Source organism: Phodopus roborovskii, unplaced genomic scaffold (genome assembly GCF_943737965.1).
Source record: "Phodopus roborovskii unplaced genomic scaffold, PHOROB, whole genome shotgun sequence".
Taxonomy (NCBI): Eukaryota; Metazoa; Chordata; class Mammalia; order Rodentia; family Cricetidae; genus Phodopus; species Phodopus roborovskii.
Genome location: NW_026125198.1, coordinates 111,873 through 124,980, shown reverse-complemented (window position 1 = coordinate 124,980; position 13,108 = coordinate 111,873). Strand labels below are relative to the sequence as shown.

Sequence of the window (13,108 nt, the reverse complement as noted above, 5' to 3'; positions counted from 1 at the left end):
AGTTCAATAACCACATGGTGGTTCTCAACCATCTGTAATGACATCTGGTACCCTCTTCCAGTGTGCAGACATACATGTAAACTTAGGAGCCACTGTGTGTACATAATAAATAATAAATAAATCTAAGAAAATAGTTGTGGAGTTTATTTTTGTGTTTTATGGGTATTTTGCCTGCCTGCCTGCCACTGCCTGTATGTACCTGTTATTTGTGGATGTCAGATTCCCTGAAGCTGGAGTTACAGATGGTTGTGGGCTTATACCATGTTGGAGACACTGGGATCTGAATCTAGATCCTCCTCAACTCCAAGAGGAGTGCTCTTAACCACTGAACTACCTCCAGCCCTGATGTCTTGAGCTACTTTAAACAATATTTATTAGCTACAGTAATTTTCTTTGAGAACCATTTAATTCCATTTTCTTGCCATTTTTTGAGTTCTTTGTATAGTCCAGGTATTAACCTTCTGTTAGATGTATAACTGCTCATATATAGTTTTTTTTTAACTTATTTTTCTAGAGACAGAATCTGCTCTCTCCTTAAAACTACTTCTCGACTTGATTGACAGTTTCCTTTGCTGTACCAGAAGCTGAAGTCCACTCTGTCAGTTGTTGGCCTTATTTCCTGAGCCAACAAAAGGGTCCTCTCAGAAAATCCTTCTACACCCTGTAACTTGTCACACACACTCTACTTTTTCTTCTTGATTTCAAGGTTTATATTGAGACCCTTAGATACATCTGGAGCTGATTTTTGTGTAGAGTGAGAGATAAGAGAATCTGGTTTTAGTCTTTTTTGTGTGAATATCCAGTTCCTCGGGACAAGTGTTGAACATGATATTTTTCCTCCAGTGTGTATCATTGGCATCTTCCTAAAAAAAATCCAAATGGCTGTAGTAATGTGGACCTGCTTTGTGCAGCTTTCTTTCTGCCCCATGATCAGCTTCTCTGCATTTTTTCCAGAATCTATGGTAGCTTTGTTCCTATGGCTTGAAGTGCACTTTGAAATCAGGTATGGGGATACACTCCAGCTGTACTCCTTTATCTGGGGTCTTTGTGCTGTTATAGGAACCTTGAGGTCTTTTTTGTTTTTTCATGAGGAACAGCAAAGAGATTTGATTGGGATTCCAGTGAACCCTACAATCTGCAGAGATAGATAACTTTGGCAAGGTGGTCTTTTTCACAGTTCAGGTCTAATCCCTGAGCACAGGTGATGTTTTTTGTCCTGTTGTGTCTTCCTTGATTTCTTTTCTTAGAGATGTAAAGTTTTCATTGTAGAGGTCTTTCAATCCCTTAGTAGACATTCCAGGATATTTTCTTTGAGGCTGTTGTGAATGGAATTGTTTCCTAGGAGTCTTTCTCAGTATACTTGCCATCAGTATATCTTATATATTAATTTTATATTATGCCCACCTTGCTGAAAGTAGGTTTTTTTTTTTTTTTTTTTTTTGGTTTTTTTTTTAGTTCTAAGAGTTTTTGGTGACATCTTTAAGTCTCTCTTAATTTTTAGAAATTACTTTTATTTATTTATGTGTATGCTCATTTGCTGTGGACTAGTGGGATGCTTATGGTTGGATTGTCAACTTTTAGGGGTTGGTTCTCTCCTCCCCACTGTATGGGTCCCAGGATTGATCTCAGGTCATGAGGACTGCCTATAGGGGGCCTTTGCCCACTGACCCACCAAACTGGCCCTACAGTCTTTTATGGCTAAAATCATACCATGTGCAGCCGGAATACTTTGACTCTTTTCCCCTATTCATATCCTTTTCTTTTTCTTATTGGTCTACCCAAGACTCCCCAAGAACTACATTAAATAGTAATGGAGAGAATTGTCAGCTTTGTCTTGCTCAAGATTAATAATTTTGCTTCAAGTTTGTCTCCATTTGCAATGATACTGGCCCTGGGCTTGTGCTGAAATATATTCCTTCATTTGGAGATATGGCTCAGCAGTTAGAGAATACTGGCTGCTCTTCCAGAGAACCTGGGTTCAATTCCCAGCAACATGGTGGCTCACCACCATCTATAATAGGATATAATGCTGTCTTCTGGCATAAAGTTCAACATGCAGATAGAGCACTCAAATACATAAAATAAATACATAAATAAATCTTAGAGCTGTTTTATTTTATTTTATTTTTTGTTTTAAAGACAGGGTCTCACTATGCAGCCCTGGATCGCTGGAACTTGCTTTGTAAACTACTAGGATGGCTTCAAACTCATAGTAAGACCCCCTGAGTGCTAGATTAAAAACATGCACTACCATGCCTGGCTCACTCCAGAGCTTTTAAATTAAGAGATATTGTATATTGCTGTGTTAGGTCAGGGTTAAAGCACCAGAGGGAGTTGAGGTGAGGGTTTTGTCTCTGGAGGGAGCTAGTGTTTCAGGTAGGTCCTGGAATGGTGGGGTTCAAATACGGGAAGGAAAGTGGGGTACTCTATTCATAGAGAGAGTGTTTGCTTCTAGTAGGTCCTCAGGATGATAGGCAGATTTCTCTGTGTAGCCCTGGCTGTACTAGAACTCCCTTGAAGTTCAGGCTAGGCTTGAACTCAAAGATCTTGCCTCTTTCTCCCAGTTGATGTAGGGCAAGCCACCATGCCTGGCTTGTTTTGTGTGTGTGTGTGTGTGGGGGGTGTTTCTCTATGCATCCTATCTTGGCCTTGAACAAACTCACTATGTAACCCAGGCTGACCTCAAATTCTCAGTAATCCTCCATTTCCCAGTCTCCCCACTATTGGTATTACAAGTATATGCCGCTGTGGTCACTGGATATTTTCTGATAATGAGAAGTTAGTAGACATCATATTGATATAGATTAATTCCTATTTTGGTAATTACCCAGATTTAGAAATATTAATAAGCAAGTCTAATCATTCCTACCATTGGCTTGGTGAGCATGAGCAGGGTGAAAAAGAAAGAGCTAATCTTTAAACACTGGCAGAAGTCCTCTCACTAACCCTTCACTTAGCACTTAGCACCTGTGGTGTCTCGGTGAGGAGTCCATCTAAGGATGCCTGTCTTATTTAGAGAATGTTCCTCAGTGGAGTTGTGGAGCTTGTGTGGCCCAACTTTGGTGACAGCTTCGATTTGCTACAAGATAGGGGGTGGCTGAAAGAGAGACCACTGTGAACTCATCAAGTCTGAATTTTATTTCACCCAGGGAGCAGAGTGACTAAGGGACATTCTTCCATGTTACATGCATCCCATGCTTCTTCTGGTCCCCTTCCACTGGGGTCGTTGCTGGGGCTATTGTGCCAAGTGTGAAGATTCGCCTTACTCCCCAGGCGCTGACTCCCCTGCCCCCGAGGGTCTGCCCTTTGTATTCGCAGGAGTTTAGGAGCCCTCTGTAAGTAAAAAAAATTCAGCAAAATCCTTGGTTAATTTGATGTTCCTGCTCAACATTTGCAAAGTGATGAAGCCAGTTGACAAGGTGAGAATGTTTCCTGGATGCGCTGGATTTTATTTTAAAAGATAGACAATATTTGAGAGAAAAAAAAAAAGAAACACTAGAGCTCAAATGCTTACAGTAACTTCAAACAGCAGCAATACATGCATTCACAGACGGGGATAGCTGTTAAAAAACCACATCCTAGTTTTAGTTTCTGCCCTTCACTTTATTGCATTTTGTAGATTTTATTTTTTTCTAAATTCAAGGTTTGTGGCAATTCTACAATGAGAGGGCTCCTTTGATACCATTTATTCAGTGGTGTGGGATCAACTCTTGTCTCTTTCTCATTTGGATAATTTTTGAAAATTAATTATACATACACACATATACATATATATGTATACATACATACATATATATATGTATATATGTGTGTGTGTGTGTGTGTGTATACTCTATCTGCATGAATACAACTTTATGCCAGAAGAAGACATTGGGTCCACATTAGAGATGGTTGTGAGCCACCATGTGGTTGCTGGGATTTTTTGGAACTCAGGACCTCTGGAAAGGTAGTCAGTGTCTCTTAACCCACTAGCCATCTCCCAGCTTCAGTTGTTTTGGTTGTTTATAATCAATAATATCGAACAAGGCTGAATTTTCTCTTTGACAATTTCACATATATGTATCATATATATTCATTTACATATACATACATGTTTATATATGTACACATATATATTCTTTGAAATTTTCATATCTGTGTGTGTGTATATATATATTTCTGTTATTCTTATCCTTCACTCTGTTTTTTTCCTCCCATACTTGTCAGTGCCCCCTCCTCAGGTCTATTTCTCATGTTCAGGTTGTTTGTTTGTTTTGTTTAGTGACCACTAGAGTATCTCAGTGGCCATGGGTATGGAACTGTCCAATGGAGCCTGGTGGACTCACCAGTGGGTACAAAAAGTCATATTTTTGCAGGATATTTGATCTCACTGTGAACCATGAGGTTGCATTATTTACTGGAAAAACCTGTTTCTAGTTGTGGTGTGGCTCAGCCATAGGGCACACCTTTTAATCCAAGATCTTTCTGTTTGAATATTGCAAGCAGGATTAAATAAAATCAATCAAAGGTCAAAAGGTGGAGCAAGCAACTAGTTGACAGGAAGTGAAGATAAGGTTATTTTGAAAAAAATCATAGAGAAAGTACGAGGGAGTCAGAAGGACAGATAGTTGCAGAAGAAGTAGAGGGGAGGGACACGGAGTTGGAGGAGACTTATTTGAGACAAGGAGAGGCTTCTGGGATGACGGTGGAGGAGGAAGGTGAGCTGGGTGCTTTCTCTGACTCTCTGAGCTAGTGGGCTGTGTAAGCTAAGAAAGAGCATCAGCAAGATCAAACTCAGAGTACTTTTCCCCTTCTGGGTCTGGATCTTTTCTACCGTGAGCTGGCTTCCCATGGGCGTCCAGGACATTTGTGGGATGTTGCTTCTGGAAAGTCAGATATCAGCTTAAATGAAAGGCTATCTGGTTGTACATGGATATCAGGGATGAAATCATCATCGTTCTCAGTGGCATATGGTGGTGGGGTAACCACCATATCATCAATTAAATCTGAGTCCTGAAAGTCAGAAGAGGTAATCATTACACATGGCTGAGCTAGGGGAGGGGGCGTAGGAGGTGGTCCTTCCCCTGTGCCTGTGTGAAGGATATAGTACTACTGTCTTCAGAAGAGCTTGCCAAAGGCTCTGTTCTCTGGTCAGTGTGCTTTCCTTTGTTTTTGTCTTTATTTTTGTGTTTACCATGACCATGACCATGCTTATGACCATGTTCCACTAGATGTCTGTGGTCAAAGCCATCTTCCCTTTGGGGTTTAAGATGAACTAATTTATGCTGATGTCCATGGCCAGGCCATGTCTTTGGGGGCCAGTGGCCTTGGTGATGCCCATGCTTATGACCATGGTCAACCTTATGCCTCATTTGTTTGTCATGCCCATGAGTGGGTCTTCCTTCACTTTCTGGATCCTGCTCTTCTTATGCCATGGAAGTGTAGGGTGGACTTACAGTTGTTCCTTCTTGTTTCTTTGAACTTGGACTGACCGGAAGGTGTAAAACCTGGAGGCCTTCTCAGTCATTGTGTGAATCTAAGACAGGAAATATTAGGATGAATGCGAGTTATGTCAGAACCACACTGTCAGTAAGGAGAAAGGGAGACTAAGACCCTGATGATGCCATTTTTTTGGTTTACAATGGGGTGATTTTTGCTAGGTCTTAAATACTATATTAGATTTTCTAGAAAAATTAATTAACAATATGCCTTCTCTTTGGATTGTTCTTGAGGTTTGTGGACTTTGTGTACTGGAGATTAATCACCAGACCTTATACATGTGGGCAAGTACTCCACCACTGAGTTCTATCCCCCAGCCTTGCCCGACTATTGTTCTTAATAATATTCCCAAGGCTGAGAGTTTTTTCTTCATTTGGAAAAACTGGGTGGTTGAACTACACGTAATAGCTGGGGGTACACTGATAACACTTCCATTACAACAGTTGCCGTTTTTATCCCTAGAAGGCTTCTTTACAGCTCCACTCTGTCAGCTGAGCCACCAAAGAGCTTGCTCACAGCTGGATCAGAGCTTTTTACAGTGTGTAGAGACACTATGCAAATGACAAGGACCTAAACCAGAAAAGAGAGGTGGCAACTTGAAGGAAAGCATGGCTACCTTGACCCTCTCCACCTCCCCTTTTACCACCTGTGAGAGGTGACAGCTGAAGCAAGTGTTCAAAGGTGAAAGAACTTCGGCTTCAGAGACAAGCAAGATCTCCTAGAAATCAGGACCATGATGGGAAGGGTGGGCTCTGATTTGACCTGCACTGGATGCTGTACAAATTAACTCGCTTTTCTGCGAAATAAACATAACAGCAGCTGCCTAAGGACTGGGGAGAAAGTGCAGGCAGTTTGCTGTGCAGAGCCAGGGACAAGGAGCAGAGTGATGTGATTCACTCAGGGAGCTTCGAAGGCATATTCAATTATTTATTTATTCATTCATTCATTCATTTATTTTGGTTTTTGGGTAAAGCAGCTCTGGCTGTCTTGGAACTCGCTTGGGAGCCCAGGCTGGCCTTGAACCTCACAGATATCTGCTTGTCTCTGCCTCTGAGTGTGGGGATTAAAGGTGTGAGCCTCCATTGCCTGGCTCAAATTGCAAATCTGAGTGTCCCATCTTTGATAACTAACAAAGTGCTAGACACAACAGGACATTCTTTAAAGACTTAGAAGGATGATGTAGAGTAACCCTACAGAATTGGATCATGTGTGGGAACCCTTTGAGGAGCTTTAAAATGCAGGTTAAGATTCATTAACTGTGGAAGGGGAGTAGGTCACAGAGTCCTTGAATGTACAATGCACAGTGCTGTATGTGTCTGAGGCATATCTTGGAGGTGTGTGATGCTAATGTCAGTGCCTGGGCTGGCTCCTCACTGCCAGCCACAGAGCATTGACAATGAGTTCAGTGACCAAGAGTTTGCCTGTTCTCCTTTCCAGCCGAAAAAATCAAGATCAGCATAGAAACATACAACTTCTTACTATTTTAAAAAGAAAGACCCCCCACCGCCCCAGTTTATTTCAGTAATAATTTGTTTTCAATACTAGATAGGGCTTTTTGGAATAGGCAGAACTGGCCCCAAGCTGAATTCCTACCATTTCTAATGCTCGGCAGTTGACAGTCTCGGTTCTGACTTTGTTCTCCCCAAGGTCTCATGTACACGTTAGCGTTGCAGTTGAGACTTTGCTAATCAAGAAAGCAGAAGCCAAGAGAAAAATTGTCAGTCATGAGGCATGTGGAGAAAGTGGACTCTTAAAGCATCACATAGGCACCACGCTACTCACGCCAACGGGTTTGACTTCACAGTTTTCTGTCAGTTCTGCATTGCTCTCCCTGGAACATTCAGTTTCTCTGGCTATGAACTCGATAAAATATTTCATTCCAGCCACCACCTGTAAAGTTATTTAGAACAAAACAAGTGTTTAATAAGGATTTGTACAGTTAATTGTACACTTTCACTCCAGTGAGTTTCACTCCCTTGACATTTTCATTATATATTGACCATCTTAAATAGTCATACTCCCCATCTGATGCAGACTTTCAGTTTGTGGACATATCTAAGATTTCTGGATATTAGTTGGGCTAGCTTCCTCTTTTGCTAAGCAGAAGAAAAGCAGGCTATACTGTTTGATATACACGTATCAATTTCAATGTTCAAAAGCTACAAACAGCATTCACTAGTAACTCAGGGCTTAAGTTACAATACATTCTGAGGCATGGTAAGGCAACCTTAAAATATTTTCTTGATGTTGTCAAACACTGAATCAGTAAGTTCTTATGTATATTAAATTACACAATTAGGGAAAATATTTTGATTATCTATTGCTTTTTTATATTTTTAATATTGTGAAACCTCTAAATCTTTAAACTATCTGTCTATCTATCTATCTATCTATCATCTATTTATTTATTTCAGACAGGGTCTTACTCTGTAGCCCTGTATGCGTCTGTGTTTGGAGTATTACATAGCTATAGAAAAGAATGCATCTATATGTATTGACCTGGAAATACAGCTCTTATTGAAAAAAAGAGAAGGGGGGATTAAATACTGGTAGCACAATCCCATTATGTAAAAAAACAATTGAAACCTTTTCTAGCTCTTCATGCTTTTATTGTTTTATCTGTACTAGGGATGGGTGCTAGGACCCAGAGGCCCACCATTGAGCCATATTCTCAACGTTTTTAATTTTTATTTTTTATTCGAGACATAATCTCATTATGGCCTGTAACAAGTGGTATCAAAATCAAAATCACCACCTTCCTAGCCTCAGCCTTCCAAGTGCTAGAATTATAGGTGTTAGCTGCCATCCTGGCTTCCAGATGCTGACAGCTCAACCTAATTCAGAGCTGGGAGGGGCAAATTCAACACACCTAGAAGGGTTTCAAGACTGCATCCACACTGCCACCACCAGAGGCGCACTTATCAAGGTTTCCAATGCATGAAGCATGAAGCCACAGTGCCCAAGTTCATTCCTTTGTTTTTTGTTTTTTTGTTTTTTCCCAGTAGAGAACATTATATGCCAATATAAATCCCAGGTATATTTGAAAGTTAAAAGAATAACTAATGAATAAATATTAATCAGAGCCCAGGATATGGAAGGACATTCCTAAGAGGAACAGTGGGAGCAAGCCTAAAGTAAAAGGAGAAATGTTTACTTAAACATTTTGATAAGCAATAATAGAAATTATTTCTCAAAATTCAGAGTAAGTGGCATAGCACCGTGGTGCATGCTTTAATCCTAGCAAGTGGGAGCAGAGAGGCAAGTGGATCTTTGTGAGTTTTAGGCCAGCCTGGTCTACATAGTGACTTCCATGCCAGCCTGAACTATATAATGAGATCCTGTCTCAAAAGTAAAATAAGAATAAAAGTATCTAGGAATATATCCAACTAAAGAAGTCAAAGACCTCCACAATGAAGTTTTCAACATATCAGCAAAGGAAATTATAGAAGGTACTAGACAATAGAAAAGAGTTCATGTTCCTGGATAGGCAAAATCAATATTGTGAAAATGTCCAAATGACAAAAATTAATATACGGAATTAATGCAATACCTATAAAAATCCCATGTCGTATTTCACAGGCTTAGAAAAAATAATACAAGAATTCATATGGTACTACAGAAGTGTGAGTACCCAAAGCAACCCTAAGGAGCAAGAACAATGCTGGAAGCCACGTAATACTTTACCTCAAAAAAAAAAAAAAAAAAAAAAAAAAAAAAACCACACACACAACCACACACACAGTGACAGAGACAGCCCGACAGCCTTCGATTGGCACAGGAACCAGCCCCAAGTGTCAACAGAAGGGACTACATGAAAATAGTCTCTGCACAACCAAGGAAACAGCAGGATACACAACCCACAGCATGGGGTTATCTCTACTAGCTAGACTAGACGGCAGGCAGACAGAGTTTACAGAGAATTATAGACATTAAATGCCAAGGGAATAAAACTGTCAATCAACAAATAGACAAACACACTCATAGGAAGTTTTCTGTGTGTTTGTTTGTTTGCTTGTTTTGTTGGGTTTTTTGGTTTGTTTTTGTTTTTGTTTTTTTTTTGAGACAGGGTTTCTCTGTGTAGCTTTGTAGACCAGGCTGGCCTTGAACTCATAGTGATCCTCCTGCCTCTGCCTCCCAAGTGTTGGCATTGAAGGTGTGTATCACCACATCCAGCTCTGATAGGCAGGTTTTTTTGTTTTGCTTTGTATTGTTTTGTTTTGTTTTAAAAAAACACAAATAGCCAATAACTATTCAAAAAAGTGTTTAGTGTTCCTACCCTTCAGGAAAATGCAAGTTAAAAACTTCCTCAAGATAACACCTCTTCCCTCAGCATGGCTACAATTAATCAATCCAACAACAAAATCAGAGAGGATATGGAGAGAAATGAACCCCTTATTCACTGTTGGTAGGGATGCAAATTAATACAGCCATTATGGAAACCAGTTTGAACATTCCTTTAAAAAACGTTTTAAAAAAAGTAGAACTACTATATGACCCATCTATATCACTCTCTGCATATGCCCAGAGAACTCCACACCCTTCCATAGATATTTATACCCCATGTTTATTACTGTTTCATTCATTATAGCCAAGAATTGACATCAATCTAATTGTTCATCAATAGATGATGGACAAGAGATAAGGAAAATTTAGTAATATATATGTACACTGGAATATTACTCAACTCTGAAGAAAAAAATGAAATTAAAAATTTGCAGGAAAATACACGGGTTTAGAATGCATAATAAATATTAAATGAGGTTGCATAATCTCAGAAAGAAATATATCACATGTTTTCATATGAGGAACCTGGCCAATAATATACTTAAATCAATGTACATATGAAGATAGTATAAGATGAAGGAAAGAGAACAAGAATGAAAATATAAAGCTAATTGGTTTTTAGTGCTACTTCTGTCATGGACTTTTTGGTTTTGATGACGAATAAGTACATAAAATACATTTGATACTGCAAACATAAAACAATGTGAAGCTTCACAACTTCTGTTTTGATACTAACTATATTTGCATATGTTCATTAAGCTATATAGTTGGTAATATACTGTTTATGATTTATTAAAGCCGCTGATGATCAGAGAAGCAAAGCAGCCAAGCCATTAGCTCTTACCGTTATCTCAGGCTGAAAGGCTGATCTCTCCCCTGAGCTCTCACCAAGCCTCAGACTGCTGCCTCTCCTCAGTGTAGCTGGAGAATCAATGTCTTCCTATCCTCAAAGTGACTGGAGAATCAATGCCAGCTGAGACCCTGTTCCTGTCTTAAGTGCCTCTCATGAGTCCTGGGATTAAAGGTGTAAGCTCTGTTACTCTTTTAGACTGACTCAATCTTGTGTAGCCCTGGGTGGCCTTGAACTCAGCGAGATCCATTTGCCGTCTCCTCAGTCCTGGGATTAAAGGTGTATTCCACCACTGCCCAGCTTCTATGGATAACTACTACAGCTGCTTTGCTATTTTGATATCTAGTGGCTTTAATAAATCATAGACAATAATAAATCATCACAATATAGACTTTGAGTGTGGTTAATTTTGGAGTGTGATGTTTATTTGTTTATTAAAGTTTATTAAAAATGATAGGTAAGATACCACAATAAGCAAAGTAAAAAGGCAAATGGGTAAAGCTGAGATGAAGGATAAAGACTGTAGTGAGCATAAAACCCAATGTTGAAAAGTGGACTGAGGCCTGAATATCTCAGAAAAGACAATATAGTGTGCACCAGTCAGGAAAAGGTTTACTGTTGCTAATAAGCAAAGACACGTGCTGTGAAAAAGCAGAGCAACATCATTTTCAATTGTCCACGCCAACAAGGATTGAGGACATGCAGACACTGTTGGTCAGGTGCACATTTGGTCCCTGCTGGGATGAGCAGAATCAACACTAGATCCTTTTTAGTGATTTCTATCTCAAGGGCTGGTTCTTGCCTCCCCATGTCATGAGGTCCTCTCACGTAGCCCAAAGTTCATTCTTAAATAGTAATTATTTTTATCAGCTCTCTCCCTTCCTTCCTTCCTTCCTTCCTCCTTCCTTCCTTCCTTCCTCCCTCCCTCCTTTCCTTCCTTCTTCTTCTTCCTTTTTTCCTTTCTTCTCTCTTTTTATATATCTATATCTATATATCTATATATTTGTTTGTTTATTTTGTTTCTGAGACAGGGTTTCTCTGTGTATTCCCAGCTATCTTGGAATCAGAACACTGTAGATCAGGCTGACCTCAAATTCACAGATATCCACATGCCTCTGCCTCCTGAGTATTGGCATTAAAGCCTGCACGAGCACCTCTGGTCATCAGTTCCTTTCTTGAACTGCCTTCCATCTCTCCATTTTGTTCCCTTAGCACTAATGTGGCAGTTTGCATCAAAAGTCTCAGGTATATGCAAATTGAATTGGTGGTTTAGTTCATCCACAGCCCCAGAGAACAACATCCATAGTCCCTGGAAACACCATCCACAGCCCCAGAGAACACCATCCACAGCCCAGAGAACACCATCCACAGCCCCAGGGAACACCATTCACAGCCCCAGGGAACAGCATCCACAGCCCCAGGGAACAGCATCCACAGCCCCAGGGAACACCACCCACAGCCCCAGGGAACAGCATCCACAGCCCCAGGGAACAGCATCCACAGCCTCAGGGAACACCATCAACAGCCCCCAGGGAACAGCATCCACAGCCTCAGGGAACACCATCCACAGCCCCAGAGAACACTATCCACAGCCTCAGGACCTGCAGCAGTGGGGCAGAAATCTCACTCATGGAAGGTAGAGATTCAGAGCTTGGTGTTATAACTATCAATCCAGTTTGGAGTGGAAGCACAGTCTAATAGAATTAAACAGATAAAACAAAGGTAATTTTGAGCTTTGCCCCAGACATTTTCAGGTAGAAAACAGACCTTTTGTTTTGATTTGGACTTTTTGTTTTTTGAGACAGGGTTTCTTTGTGTAGCCTAGATGTCCTGGAACTAGCTCTGTAGACCAGACTGACCTTAAACCATAGATTTGCCTACCTCTGCCTCCTAAGAGCTGGGATTAAAAGTGTGTGCCATCACTTCTAGCAAACAGAGAATGTTAACTATACTTGTCCAAAACACTCAAGCACACAGAAGGGTTAGGACTTTGGAATTTAAACCAATAATCCTGTTACCAAGTATGGTTTCCCAACCAGAGCCAAGACAGGGTGAGGGTTGGGGGGGTGTCAAATTAGCAATCGGTCTACACATAGGCTACAACTTCCCATCTTTTGCAACTATTTACAGACCTGTGATGTCGCTTTTTTCACGGTGTCAATCTTGAAATAGAAAGAATGGCTATTCTGTGTGTTGAGTTTTCTGATGGCATGACCAAGTGCCTCTGTCACCTCTGGGCTGTCTACAGGAATTTTCCTGGGGCATCCAGGGCAATCCTCAGGAAGTGGTTGTACCAAATCCTCTCCTGAAAAAAAAAAATAGGTTTAAAGTCACCAGGTACAACCAAAGAGTAGTCTAGCCTGGTTTCTGTCACAGAGAAGCCCAGCATCCTCATTTACATAAGGTAGGAAGTAACCAGAGCAGGGTTAAGGGAAGGTGGTCCACGAGACAGCCATGTTCTTTCTCTCTTCTTTGTCTTCCTTGTAACTTGGGTGT

The 13,108-nt window shown here is 40.5% G+C and overlaps 1 long non-coding RNA gene and 1 pseudogene across 1 annotated transcript; both read right to left on the bottom strand.

The window, feature by feature from the left end:
• Nucleotides 1-4,581: 4,581 nt before the first annotated feature.
• Nucleotides 4,582-5,351, bottom strand: LOC127226828 (kininogen-1-like; annotated as a pseudogene).
• A 1,768-nt stretch (nt 5,352-7,119) lies between these two features.
• On the bottom strand, nt 7,120-12,915 carry LOC127226861 (uncharacterized). Its single transcript, XR_007834939.1, has 3 exons — nt 12,745-12,915; nt 7,261-7,368; nt 7,120-7,162 (listed from the first exon to the last, which is right to left on the bottom strand). It is a non-coding gene; the product is annotated as an uncharacterized LOC127226861 (long non-coding RNA).
• Between the last annotated feature and the right edge of the window lie 193 nt (nt 12,916-13,108).